Genomic DNA, 15,496 nt, shown 5'->3' with positions numbered 1-15,496 from the left:
TTTAATTTCCTTAGGTGCCAGGCTATAGTTAAAGCCAAGACACATATGGCCATTATTGACTATGTTTTCAAAATTAAGAATATGGTTGTAATGTAATGAATATCCATCTAAATGTGTTGGGGATGGAAAATTGAGTTAAATACTACTGCTGTTAAATATGTCCTTTCCTATTTTTGTCCATTTATTTTAATTCTTTTGACTAATGTAAGTAGGGTCCTTAATAATGTAAGAATTCTTTGCAGGAATTTTAATGATACAGAATATATGCAAGGAATCTTTGTGGCAATTAGTAGGGAAAAGAATCAGAGTTTGAATGAGTTCTACCTCATAGATTTGTTAAGAAAAAGAATGATTTAGCAGAAAGGGACAGTGCATTGAATTATTAATAATTCTTAGATTATGGCTCAAGGATATTATGTCTCTGACTTGGATATGCTAGTAACACAGAGATTCAATAAGTACATAAAGCACCTAGAAAACATAAATATAAATGTATCCATTTTTGGAACTTTTATGATTGTCTTTTTTTCATGAAAAAACTTTCCAATAAGGCAAGTTGCAAAGATGAAAAAAATATATAAGAAATAAGAAACATAAATTGACACAACTGTTTCATCAGAGTTTTCTCTCTCTCTAGAGATACATGGCACTTTTACTATGGATCCTTCAAAATATCTTGGACTATTCTCTGTATTAGAGAAAATAAGACTTTACAAGTTGATCATCATTATAATATTATTAGTGTCTATAATGTTTTCTTGTTATTTGAATGATATATAGAGACAATGTTATGTAACAAATAACTTAGAAAATTAAACACTAAATAATTTTCCAGCAAAAAGAGGTAAACACATGATGCCATGAAACAGCTCTAATGTTTAACCATCCATTGTAAGAAAAACTGAGATCAAACCCTATGATATTTTAGAGGTAGCAATATAAATTTTTTTATCACTTGATTGATCTGTATTTCAAAAGAAATTTTCTCTTCTGAAATCTGAACTGAATGCTTGAGGCTTTTCATTGATATAGGAGATGGAATAGTAATACTCTATCAAATCTGCATTCTCTTCAGGTTGAATCTAGAAAAAAATTCCCATTTTTAGAGGAAGCATTCATGATTTTATAAATAGGCAGATTTTTTTTCAAAATATATTTAGGTTTATTTAAATTCTGCTCATCACAAGGATGCTTACTGTCCAAGTATAGTCAGGTCCTTCATATTCACACCATATTTAATACTTTTAACCTCCAGTGAAGCCTATCATAGAGAAATCCTTCCATTTTATTAGAACTAATAAGCATGAGACTGTTTTGGTAGAGATATAGGGATTCATAATTTAGAAGCTGTCTGATAGTAGAAAATCTAGACAAACTGACAGATTTTTAGTATGTATGCATCTCGTTAGGGGGAGGAAGTGCAAAAGGGTATTCTGGTCATTTTGGAGGATTTCCATTTCTGAACCAGCAAAGTATCTGATACAAAATACTTAAGAAATACTTGTTGAATGGTTGATTGATTGAGGAGGAGCCTTTTCAATCTAACAGGAAAAGCCATGAAGGTGCTAATTCATGAAGATAGTTTTGTTTTAGGGAAGAAGATAATTGTTTATTCTATCAAAGGAGATAAATATCAATAAAGTATTTTGCATTAATATTAATAATAAAGCATTATGTAAATTGGATTTTGTATTATTTTATACTTCTTATTTTCTTGTTATTGATATTAAAATGCTACTGTTGAGTATACAACAACATGAAAAAACTCTTCCAATTACAAATATGTAGGGAATCAGTTTTTGAAGTGTTCCTGCCTTTCTTTCCTTCACATTCTAGGTACTTTCTACTTTCATATTCTTAGCTGCTACCTTGCTAACTAAGAATATCCATTGTAGTGTCATTTTCATAGGTAATTACAATTGAAAGCAATACAACTTTTAGAGTTCATCTAAGGCAAATTCTGACATTTAGTGGAAAAGAGAATTAAGGGATTATAGGAGTTTAAGTACCTTGCCCAATGTCACAGAACAAGTGTAGAATTTGTATACAAACTCAGTTCTACTAATACCAAAATTAGCCCTTCTTCCATTCTGCCATACTGATTTTTTCCTTGACACCATTCCTACTGTCCCACATTCTAGATCTAACTTTCAAATTATAACATATATTTATATAGTGTATTCAAGAATTTAAAACATACCCTTTTTGTGTTTATTTGTGTATTAGTATATATATATATATGTGTGTGTGTGCATATATGCATATATACATTTATATATATATATATGTAATATAGATGTGCATATATATACACATTCACATATGTATATACATGCAATTTACTTCTTGTAATAACTTTGTAAAGTTATTATAACATACTATTATCCTCATTTTGCATAGTAGAAACTGAGGCATAGTGAAGCAAAATTATTTTCTTGAGTCAGAGGCAAGAATTAGATCAGATTTCATCTTTTTTTTTAAGCTTATCCCCTTTTATTTATGCAAGACATTTTAATATAGGAGTGAAAGGCAGCTTGCTTGACATGAAGCTGAAATCATTTCAGATTAGTGGTATGTATGGATCTTCATATATGACCTTTGTCAGAGTACTAACCCAACCAAGTTAAAAAAAAAAAAAAAAAAAAAAAAACTTTCTTCACCACATTGGCCTTAAGATAATTAACTTTTTGAGCACAAAAATCAGTTTGTGAAATATCAGTTGTGAAAACAAACTAAAGAAAAAAAATAATATTGACAATTCTTTAACTAAAAGAATGAGTTATCATTGATTAAATTTAATGTAATATTTCCAGATATGGAGGTCTTTTTATTGCTACAGAAACTGACCTACATAGAAATAATTGTATAAAAGCCAATTCATACCAACTTGTAAGACCCTCATATTAATTTAAAAGAAAAAATAATTGTACTTCAGGGATTGGTATGCTCTACAATTTATGATTTGATAAATTGTTAATTATTTAGATTGAGAAAGTGATAGAGAAATTATTAACAATTCTAATTAACTTTTTAAAAAATTTTAATAGTTTTTATTTACCAGATATATGCATGGGTAATTTTACAACATTGACAATTGCACTACTTTTGATCTAATTTTTCCCCTCCTTCCCCACCCCCCAGATGGCAGGTTGACCAATACATGTTAAATATGTTAAGAGTATAAATTAAATACAATATACATACATACATACATATATATATACATATATACATATATATATATGTATATATATATGTATATATGTATATATATATATATGTCGAAACAGTTGTTTTGCTGTACATAAAGAATCGGACTTTGAAATAGTGTACAATTAGCCTGTGAAGGAAATTGAAAATGCAGGTGGACAAATTTAGAGGGATTGGGCTTCTATTCACATTGTTTTCAGTTTTACACTTTGTGAGAATAAGGAAAAAAATGCCCTCATCTGAACCAGAGAGATATGGATCTATTCTGCAGGTGCAAAAATTTCAAAGAAATGTTCATTGTCATATATTAATTTTTCAGTCATGTCTTTATTTCCACAAGACAAAGCTTTTTACTTTGTACTAAATAAATTAAATTTATTGACAATACTGTGAATGAACTGTACTTCAGCAAAAAGAATTAAAAGACAGACATAGAAAAGAAGGTATTTTGTGAAGATATTTATATTAGATAGAGAGAAAAGAGGGAGACTGGGAGGATTTCAGTTAAAGATGAAATAAAAGATACATTATTTGTGAAGGAAAAAAATATATATTTTGGCCTAAAGACTTCATATATATACATATATATATATATATATATATATATATATACATATATATATATATATTAATAAAACTATGGCATAATTAATTGCAATAGATTGTAATGGATAGAGACAACTGTGTAAAGGGTTGAAACTTTTGAGTCAATGCACTGGGGTAAAACAATCTAGCACTTGAAGCTAATTATTGATTGGACAATACTCTATAAGAATATACTTGGAAAATGGCCCTTCCCACTATCCTGTGCTGGCCCAATCATTTGGTGTATACAGAGAATTATGGGAGGGATTGGGAGGTGCAGTGAGACTAGCCAGGGTCATTTCTGGGAGAGAGACGGTGAGGTTGCAGAGATCCTACTCATCAGCTCTCTTCATTTCTATCGCTAAAGACCTAGAATAAAGATTTTTGCTTCTCCTGACTCTGGCTGATTCTAAGGCAAATAGAGGGAAAAATACTTGTAATCTGTCATACTTGTCAACATGTTGGAAAAGAAAAATAAAATACCAAAACAAACAAACAAACAAAGAAAAATTGGATAAGGTATGATAAAGGTGAAAAGTCAGACAGACAGAGACAGAGACAAGAGAAAAACATGGAGATAGAAGGGGTAGGCTAGAAGTGAGTGAGGGGAGGGAGAAAAAAAAAGAGACAAGGAGAGAGAGAGAGAGAGAGAGAGAGAGAGAGAGAGAGAGAGAGAGAGAGAGAGAGAGAGAGAGAGAGAGAGAGAGAGAGAGAGAGAGAGAGAGAGAGAGAGAGAGAGAGAGAGAGAGAGAAAGAGAGAGAGAGAAAGAGAAAGAGAGAGAGAGAGAGAGAGAGAGAGAGAGAGAGAGAGAGAGAGAGAGAGAGAGAGAGAGAGAGAGAGATTGCTCCAATGAAATAATCCAGTATTTCAATAGGAAATCCTTTCCATGTTTAAACCAATCTTTTTGTTAAGTTTTTGATTTCTGTCTCCCTTAGGTATAGCTGTGATATACCTGTTTGAAACTTCCATTTGCCCATTTTTTTGTTTTTTGTTTTTTGTTTTTTTTGGTGCAACCATAAAAGGTCCACTTTCTTACTCCACATAACTGCTATTCAGATATTTGAAAACAGCAATCTTTTCTCTTTATATCTCATCATGAGGAATGATCAGTATACAGCTCTCATATCTTTCTGCCTGAATATCCAAATTCATATTCTTTTGTAAGTAGCAAGTGATAAACCAGAAGTGCCAGTGGGTGATGTTTACCCTCATTTGACCTTAATTAATCACAGTCATATTTACATAATGAATGAATTATGAGACCTTGGGATCTTATACATAATATTTATCAGAGAAATTAAAAATAAATAAGCACAACCCAGGTTTTTATCTGTAGCATGTTTTGCTTCAGGATTTCCATATCATGTACCTAATATAAGAAGAAATTTAGGTTAGTAGCAAAATGAAATGTTTTAACTCACTACCTCCAGAGTTGTTGGCTGCTAGTAAAATCCCTTCATCCCAGTAGCAACTATCATCAGATGATAATAGCAGCAGGGATTTAGGCTCATAGCAATGTTTGTAACATTTGTCTGTGATAGACCAGAGGATCCTGCTGCCCTGGTGGCCTGCACATCATAATCACTTGCAGTATGGAATCTTGCTTGGATCTAGGGCACTTTAATAAATGGCATAATGCTGCCACGTGAGATGTCTGACATCAAAAACTTTTCCTAATTAAGTTCAGAAGGACTAAATATTGTATTGTTTTGCTTCCTATTCATTCTGTGATTGTTTTGTGATGTAGTGTATGTAAATTGCTTTTACCACTGTTAATTTATTTTGGGTTTAATTGTTTCTACCCTGGGTTTGCCATTAAAATGATCATTTTCCTTAAGTGCAATGCTGTTGTAGAATGCTTTAGTGGCACACAGAAACATTTTATCACAATTATAAGAATGCAAGTCCAGATTGGGAAGGAAAGTACAACTATGATGAAATATTCTCACTTGTGACATCTAAAGTTTGTCATCTCCATTACAAAGGCTGCAGCTGACCTACTCTCAAAACAGTATGCTCTTAATTTCTATTTGCCTGTAATGTAAGTTTGTACTTTTTATCTTCTTTGTGATTAGATACTTTAATTTATAAATCAATGGACTAGGGTTATAATGAAGTTTGTGACTGAGGAAGTTGAACAACAATCGTGGCCTTATTAGTTCTATGTTGTAAAATTGGTCTTTTCCCTTACCCTATAGTATCCCACACCATATAAATATGAATGTAGTGAAAAATATGAATACTTTATTATGTTCTGTTATTGATAAAAATTGTAGTGAACCAACAATGGTGGTTAGGTTTGCAAGTTTAATATTCTGAGGCTGTTTATTTATTAATACAACATGTCAACTTTTAAGCTATATTATCATCATCATCATCATCATCATCATCATCATCATCATTATGTGACAGAGGTGATCTTGGCTGTTCTAATTCATTGTCTGATAAACTTACAATATATGTTGGCTTGAAGGCAGAGTTATCAGCTTAAAGTTGAGAAAAATTTATCAACAAAATTGAATATAATTAGATATTAATGAAAATTTACCTTTAATGAAATAGAAGACTTCTAGGTATTCTTGATGAAAAGATTAGTGGTGTGTAGAAGCTTTGAGGTTCAAACACAGGGGTGAAGGGAAACACAAAAATTTAAACATGAGTGACCAATGATAAAGGATTAATTAAGGATAAATAGCTTAAATTCAAATGTGGGAGGTGGCACATTTATCCCCTGTAAACTATTGTAATTATAGAGGGAATCCAATTAGAAATAGTTATGGCTTGATAACTTATATCTTGATAATCAATTTGTTTTTGTTTTTGTTTTTCCTGAGGCAATTGGGCTTAAGTGACTTGCCCAGGTCACACGCCTAGGGCATGTTAAGTTTCTGAGGTCAGATTTGAATTCAGGTCCCCCTGACTTCAGGACTGGTGCTCTATCCACCAACTCTATCTACCAACTAGCTCCCCAACTATAATCTTAAGAAAAGAATGCAAATAGAGAAGATACTCCTGGGTGGGGGAGGAAAGAAGTGTTAGGGAAAATTATGTCATATAATTGTGGTATACAAGAAAATATCTATACAAATAAGAGAGAGGGATTTGAGAGAAACATTTTAATAATCAAAACTTAATTGTAACATAATTTGTCAGAAAAAGGAAATATATACATATTTATCTTGGTATAGAAATAAATTTTACTTAATAGAAAAACAGAAGGTAAAGTGAAAAGGAGGATGGAGGAATTAGAAGGAGGGTAGATTAAGGGATGGATTAGTCATACTAGTAGTAGCTACATAAAGTATATGGAATAACATTTATAGCATGTTGGAAGTGTCTAAGAATGGGAATCTATGGAAGAGGCTATAAATTAAAGAAAAGATAAATAAATTATGACATATGAAAGCGAAGGAATACTATGTCGGGGAATTCTTAGCATAATAATGAAACAAGATTTCAGAGAACTAGTTAAGGAACATGTTACCCAAAGATTAAGAATTCAAAATGGGATGAAATAGTCATATTTTTAAGAAGCAGTTAATGTCTTCATGTCTACATGATTGTAGTAGATTTTGTTTTTCTGTAGTTCTCAGTTGGATGGAGGATTTGCAAAGTAGTAGAAAGGGGGATTGATTGTTCTTCATTTAATTTTTATTTGGTGTTTTCTTGGCAAATATGTTGTAGTGGTTTGTCATTTCCTTCTTTAGCTGATTAAGAGAAATAAAACATTTTAAAATTACATATATATAATTCTTGAAAGATGTGATAAGAGATAACTTATTATTATTATTATTATTATACATGCTAATGTAAAGCAAAATATAAATCCTGGATGCTTAATGCTTATTCTCCTTAAAGTTTTTTTTTGTTTTTGTTTGTTTGTTTGTTTGTTTTTTCCCTGAGCTCAAGAATATCCAGTATAGTCAATGATCACATAAAAGAGTTCCCCAAGATGCTCTTGGTCATTCATGTGCAGAACAGTGAAGACGTTCCTAAATGAAATCTTTAAAGCCTTAGAAGAATTTCTTATTATGGAAATAGTGTATGTATGTATGTAGATAGATAGATAGATAGATAGATAGATAGATAGATAGATAGATACATATTTAGAGAGAGAGAGAGAGAGAGAGAGAGAGAGAGAGAGAGAGAGAGAGAGAGAGAGAGAGAGAGAGAGAGAGAGAGAGAGAGAGAGAGAGAGAGAGAGAGAGAGAGAGAAAGGGAGGGAGGGAGGGAAAGAATAATATGCACTGGAACTGAGAATTTATGGATCATGTTCAGTAGTAAGTAGGTGAAGATTTGTGCTCAGAAGTGGATGGAAGAATAAGCTAGATTGTACTCAGAAAAATGTGGTTTTAATGATGTTAAACTTTTTTTTTTTTTTTTCTGAAGTGAAGGCACATTTTTCTATGGTACCATGTGCCTGCACGTATTGAAATATAATTATCTTAAAAAGAATCAAACTCACTGCCATCCAGAGTTCATTGGAGATGAGTCTGATAGCCTAGAAAGGCTACTACACATATAAATGAGGATCCTTAGCACCAAGGGAAAGGATATCAGAAAAAGATGTATAAGCTAATGATTCATTCATGTGGTCAGAGTGAATAACAGATTGGAAATCTGAATGATCTATTATAGATAGATGATCAATGCCTAAGGAATTATAGGAAGATTTTCATTTTGTTAAAGATTTATTGCATATTGTGGTTGATTTACATAAAATGTAATATATAACATCCACTGTAGTTTAACTTTTTATCTACAGAACCCTGAAGTCACATTAGCTTACTCAGATTCATGTTATCTTTATATTTCTTATCCATTTTCAAATCAGGCCACTATGTGCACACATTTATATATCTTCCTATTCTAACTCCCATCTAATTATGACTCATTTTATTTTATTTTCCTCCTCCCATTAGAGTACAAACTCCCCCCTTCAGTTAGAAATAAGATGGCAGAGTAAAGCCAGGAAATCACCCCAAATTTCCCTACAAACAATAATAAAATAATGCCTATGGATTGAAGAATGGCAGAATGAACAAAACAATGGGATAGAAAAATTTTCCAATCCATGAAAGCCTCTCATATGGGTGGGTATGAACATGGAGAATAGTTCAGCACAGATCATGTAAGAGGCCAGCAGCAAAAAAAAAAAAAAAAAAAAAAAAAAAAAAAGGCATGTTCCAGAGATTTCTTCCTACAGACAATATAAAGTTTATAACTGGTCAGAAGGAGATTACAAAGTACTCTTTACTGGCACTAGATTCAAAATTTGTTCACATTGTCCATACAAAGGGACCAAAGTCATAATCCCAAAACAAGGAAGAGCATCAGCAGCATTGAGGTCTCTGGACACAGTCTCAAGATTCAAAATACTGACTTTGGTCATTCAGATCAGAGCAAAGGCTAAGAGAACAGTAATTATCCCTTTTCTTAGAGTATACCACTTTGAAAGAAACAAAAAACTTTCAGATATCCTCATTGTCTTGGAAAAGAATAGAACAAAATTTTTGAAGTTGGGAAAGTACCTCTTGACCCTGGATATAGAGGCCAATTTTAGCAATTACTGTGGTGTCATGAAAGAGCAAACACAAAATCACAAAATGACAAGTGTCAAAACAGCTCCATGTCAATGCTTTTAAAATGTGAATTGGTCTCAGACTCAAAATAATTCTTGGACAAACTCAAGGAGGGAATAAGATACGCATTCAGTTGGGTATAAAATATATTTTATTCTCCAAGGACAGGGGTTCTCAAACTATGGCCTGCAGGACAGATGTGGCCTGCTGAGGATGTTTATGTTGCCCAACAGGTTATGGCAAATGGGCTGAGAGTTGGGGAGAGAGTGTGAGTTTTTGTTTGTACTATAGTATGGCCCTCTAACAGTCTGAGGGACAATAAACTGGCCCCCTATTTAAAAAGTTTGAGGACCACTGTACAAAGAGGTAGGATGGTATGTAATAAAAGATTAAAAACATGATAAAAAAGAAGGTACATTTTGGGTGGTCAATAGTCAGAAGACCACATTTAACAAGAGTCAGGAGAAAATAAGAGAGAATGTTGAGGAGAAAAATAAAATGGATACAAGTGTATAATTAGTAATTATATCTTCGGATGTGAATGAGATGAACTAATCCATAGAGCAGGGAGCCACATAGAGAAAAAAGTAATGGGGTGGAGTAATATACTTAAAATTAAGTTTCAAATAGGGGATTAAGGAGGCCTACCAAACTCCTTTTATGACACAGACATGTTACTGATACCTACCTGGTTGAAAACTGAGAAAGAAAACTATAGACCAATCTCCTTAATGAATATTGATGCTAAAATCTTAAATAAGATATTAGCAAAAAGACTTCAGAAAATCATCCCCAGGATAATACATTATGATCAAGTAGGATTTATATCAGGAATGCAGGGCTGGTTTAATATTAGGAAAACAATTAGTATAATTGACCATATTAATAATCAAATTAATAAAAAACATATGATCATCTCAATAGATTCAGAAAAAGCATTTGATAAAATCCAATATCCATTTCTACTGAAAACACTTGAGAGTATGGGAATAAATGGACTATTCCTTAAAATATTTAAGACCAACAGTAAGCATAATATGTAATGGAGATAAACTGGAACCTTTCCCAGTAAGATCAGGAATGACACAAGGTTGCCCACTATCACCATTACTATTCAATATTGTATTAGGAATGCTAGCCTCAGCAATAAGAGTCAAGAAAGAGATTAAAGGAATAAGAGTAGGAAATGAGGAAATCAAACTTTCACTCTTTGCAGATGATATGATGGTATACGTAGAGAACCCCAGAGATTCTAATAAAAAGTTATTAGAAATAATTCACAAGGGGGGCAGAGCCAAGATGGTGGAGAACATACACGCGAATCTGTAAGCTCCCTTCTTCCCTCATTACCAATTAGTTTAATCAGCCTCAAAAATAATACTGGACTGATAGAAACCACAAGGATTGGAAGAACAACGTACCAGCTGAAGAGAATCTGGAATTTCAAAAGAAAAGATCGGTTCTGAGGTGAGGAAGAAAAAAGGCCAGCACAGACAGGGTTAGGTGCTAGCACACTGTGCTGATTGGGCTGGTGAGAACTCTGGGATCAGAGAAGCTACTGAAGTTAACAACAGAGAGTCAGCAGATAACACTCTAAAAGGGAACAATACCTGCCCCCCATCACATAAATCACTTCTAGAAGAGACTATTAAAAAGTTAAGAGAGTTTGAAGAAAAATGGGGAAGGGAAAGAGAAACTATGATAGAGAATAACAACATTCTGAAATTTGAGTTGGAAAAAATAAAGAATTCAAAGGAGATACAGAGAAACAAAATTTGTGAATGAGAAAAGGTTAAAAAAATCACAGGAAAGTAGGATTTCTGAATTGGAAAAGATAAAAAAGTCTAAAGAAAGTAGGATTTCTGAATTGGAAAAAGAAAATAACTCTCTAAAAAAATTAGGGAAACAGAAAAAAAGATCAATACAGCAAAATAATTCATTTAAAAACGCAATTGGGCATATAAAAAAAGAACTAAAAAATGTGAAGGAAGATAATAACTCATTAAAAATCAGGACGGAACAATTAAAAATGAATGCTTCATTGAGAACCCAAGAATAAGTCGAAAAAGAAATTAAAAGCTGGAGAATAACATCAAATACTTACTGGGAAAATCTATAGACCAGTAAAATAGATTTAGGAGAGATAATCTGAGGATCATTGGACTTCCCAAAAACTATGACCAAAAAAAGAGCCTAGAATTTATTTTACAGGAAATCATCAAAGAGAACTGTCCAGAGATAATAGAAACAGAAGGGAAAATAGACATTGAAAGAATTCATCAAACACCTTCTGTAAAATACCCTAAAAAAAGAACTCCATGGAATATTGTGGCTAAATTACAGAACTACCAAATAAAGGAAAAAATATAACAAGTAGCTAGAAAAAGCAATTCAAATATCAAGAGGCCACAAAAAGTGTCACTCAAGATCTGGCTGTCTCCACATTAAAAGATCGAAGGGCTTGGAACCTGATATTCCGAAAGGCAAAAGATCAAGGATTGCAACCAAGAATAAACTACCCATAAGTTTAGCATTTTCTTCCATGGAAGAAGATGGTCATTTAATGAAACAGAGAAATTCCATTTGTTTCTAAGAAAAAAACCAGACTTAAACAAAAATTTTGATCTACATCCACAAGACTTAAGAGAAACAGAAAAAGGTAAAAAGAACTCTTGAGAACTGTATAACTGTTTTGGATATATAGAAAGAATGCATGGATAATTTCATTTTACTGATATAAAAAAGGGGGAAGTAGTAAAGGGAAGGAGGTAGTATCAGAAAAAGGGGAAGGAGTGATAAAAAGAGGGAAACTACATCCAAGGAAGAGGCATAGAAAAATATACCACATCTGAGGGAATTTAGAGAAGGGGTGAAACATTGTGTGAATCTTACTCTCATTAGAGTAGGCTCAAAGAGTAAATAATTGACATACTTGTTTTTAGAGAATTCTCTCTCACCTCATTAAAAGGGGGGAGAGGAAAAGGAAAAAGGAAAAGGTGAATAAGGGAAGGGTACAAGAAAAGGGAAGGGATTTGGAAGGAGGGAGGAGGGATACTAAAAAGGGAGGGCTGTGCGTCACAAGTGGGGTCTAAAAATTAAATATTGGGGAAAGGAATTCAGGGTGGTCAAGGGAAAAAAGCATAATCTGGGGATAATATGATGGCAGGAAATAAAGAATTAGTAATTTTAACTGTAAATGTAAATGGGATGAACTCTCCCATCAAAGGAGACAGATAGCAGACTGGATCAAAAGTCAGAACCCTACAATATGTTGTATACAAGAAACACACTTAAAGTAGGGAGACACATACAGAGTAAAGGTAAAAGGTTGCAGCAAAATCTATTATGCTTCAGGTAAAGCCAAAAAAGCAGGGGTAGCCATCCTTATCACAGATCAAGCAAAAGCAGAATTGATCTAATTTAAAAAGAAAAGGAATGAAACTATATCCTGCTGAAAGGTAGCATAAACAATGAAGCCATATCAATACTAAACACATATGCACCAAGTGGTATAGCATCTAACTTTCTAAAGGAAAAGTTAAGAGAGTTGCAAGAAGAAATAGACAGTAAAACTATAATAGTGGGAGATCTCAACCTTGCACTCTCAGATTTAGACAAATCAAACCACAAAACAAATAATAAAGAAATTTTAAAAAGTAAATAGAACATTAGAAAAACTAGGTATGATAGACCTTTGGAGAACACTGAATGGTAATAGAAAGGAATATACTTTCTTCTCAGCAGTTCATGGAACCTATACAAAAATTGACCATATATTGGGACATAAAGATCTCAAAATTAAATGCAGGAAGGCAGAAATAATAAATGCCTTCTTCTAAGACCACAATGCAATAAAAACTACATTCAGTAATAAGTTGGGGGTAAACAGACCAAAAAGTAATTGGAAAATGAATAATCTCATCTTAAAGAATGACTGGGTAAAATAGCAAATTATAGAAATGATTAATAATTTCACCCAAGATAATGACAATGATGAGACATCATACCAAAATCTGTGGGATGCAGCTAAAGTGGTAATAAGGGGAAATTTTATATCTTTAGAGGCTTATTTGAACAAAATAGAGAAAGAAAAGATTGATGAATTTGTCCTGCAAATTAAAAAGCTAGAAAAAGACCAAATTAAAAACCTCCAACCAAAAATCAAATTTGAAATACAAAAATTAAAAGGAGAAATCAATAATAATGAAAGTAAAAAACTATTGAATTAATAAATAAAACTAAGAGTTGATTTTATGAAAAAGACAATAAAATAGATAAAACTTTGATAAATCTGATCAGAAAAAAGGAAAGAGGAAAATCAAATTGTTAGTCTTACAAATGAAAAGGGGGATCTTTCCACCAAAGAAGAGGAAATAAGAGAAATAATAAGGAATTACTTTGCCCAACTTTATGCCAAACACATTTGATAACATAAGTGAAATGGGTGACTTCCTCCAAAAATATAGGCTTCCTAGATTAATAGAGGAGGAGATAAATTGCTTAAATAGCCCCATTTCAGAAAAAGAAATGGAAAAAGCTATTAATCAACTTCCCAGGGAAAAAATCCCCAGGACCAGATGGATTTACATGTGAATTCTACCAAACCTTTAAAGAACAATTCACTCCAATATTATATAAACTATTTGAAAAAATAGGGGATGAAGGAGTCCTACCAAACTCCTTTTATGACACAGACATGGTACTGATACCTAAACCAGGTCGATCGAAAACTGAGAAAGAAAATTATGGACCAATTTCCTTAATGAATATTGATGCTAAAATCTTAAATAAGATATTAGCAAAAAGACTTCAGAAAATCATCCCCAGGATAATACACTATGATCAAGTAGGATTTATACCAGGAATTCAGGGCTGGTTTAATATTAGGAAAACTATTAGTATAATTGACCATATTAATAATCAAATTAATAAAAACCATATGATCATCTCAATAGATGCAGAAAAAGCATTTGGTAAAATCCAACATCCATTCATACGAAAAATGCTTGAGAGTATAGGAATAAATGGACTATTCCTTAGAATAATCAGGAGCATATATTTACGAACCGTCAGTAAGCATAATATGCAATGAAGATAAACTGGAACCTTTCCCAGTAAGATCAGGAGTGAAACAAGTTTGCTCACTATCACCATTACTCTTCAGTATAGTACTAGAAATGCTAGCCTCGGCAATAAGAGCCAAGAAAGAGATTCAAGGAAATAGAGTAGGAAATGAGGAAATCAAACTATCACTCTTTGCAGATAACATGATGGTATACTTAGAGAACCCCAAAGACTCTGCTAAAAAGCTACTAGAAATAATTCAGAATTTTAGCAAAGTTGCAGGATACAAAATAAATGCACATAAATCCTCAGCATTTTTATATATCACCAACAAAATGCAACAGCAAGAGATAAAAGACAAATTCCATTCCAAATAAATGTTGAGAATATAAAATATTTGGGAATCCATCTACCAAAGAATAGTCAGGAAATATATGAGAAAAATTACAAAACATCTGCCACAAAAATAAAGTCAGATTTAAATAATTGGAAAGACATTCAGTGCTCTTGGATAGGCCGAGCGAATATAATAAAGGTGAAAATACTCCCCAAACTAATCTATTTATTTAGTGCAAGTGAACAGATTAGATACAAAGGACAAACAAGGGTATATCTATAGCAATCTAGTCTTTGACAAACCCAAAGATACTAACATTAGGATTAAAAATTCATTATTTGAAAAAAACTGTTGGGGAAAACTGGAGATTAGTATGGCAGAAATTAGATATAGATCTACACTTAACACCATATACCAAGATAAGATCAAAATGGGTCCATGATTTAGGCATAAAGAATGAGATCATAAATAGATTAGAGGAACAGAGAATAGTCTACCTCTTAGACCTGTGGAGGAGGAAGGATTTTATGACCAGAGGAGAACTAGAGATCATTATTGATCACAAAATAGAAGATTTTGATTACATCAAACTAAAAAAGTTTCTGTACAAACAATACTAATTCAAACAAGATTAGAAGGGAAGTAACAAATTGGGAAAATATTTTTACAGTTAAAGGTTCTGATAAAGGTCTCCTTTCCAAAATATATAGAGAACTG

Source organism: Sminthopsis crassicaudata, chromosome 1 (genome assembly GCF_048593235.1).
Source record: "Sminthopsis crassicaudata isolate SCR6 chromosome 1, ASM4859323v1, whole genome shotgun sequence".
Lineage (NCBI taxonomy): Eukaryota > Metazoa > Chordata > Mammalia > Dasyuromorphia > Dasyuridae > Sminthopsis > Sminthopsis crassicaudata.
This window is presented reverse-complemented; position numbering follows the sequence as displayed.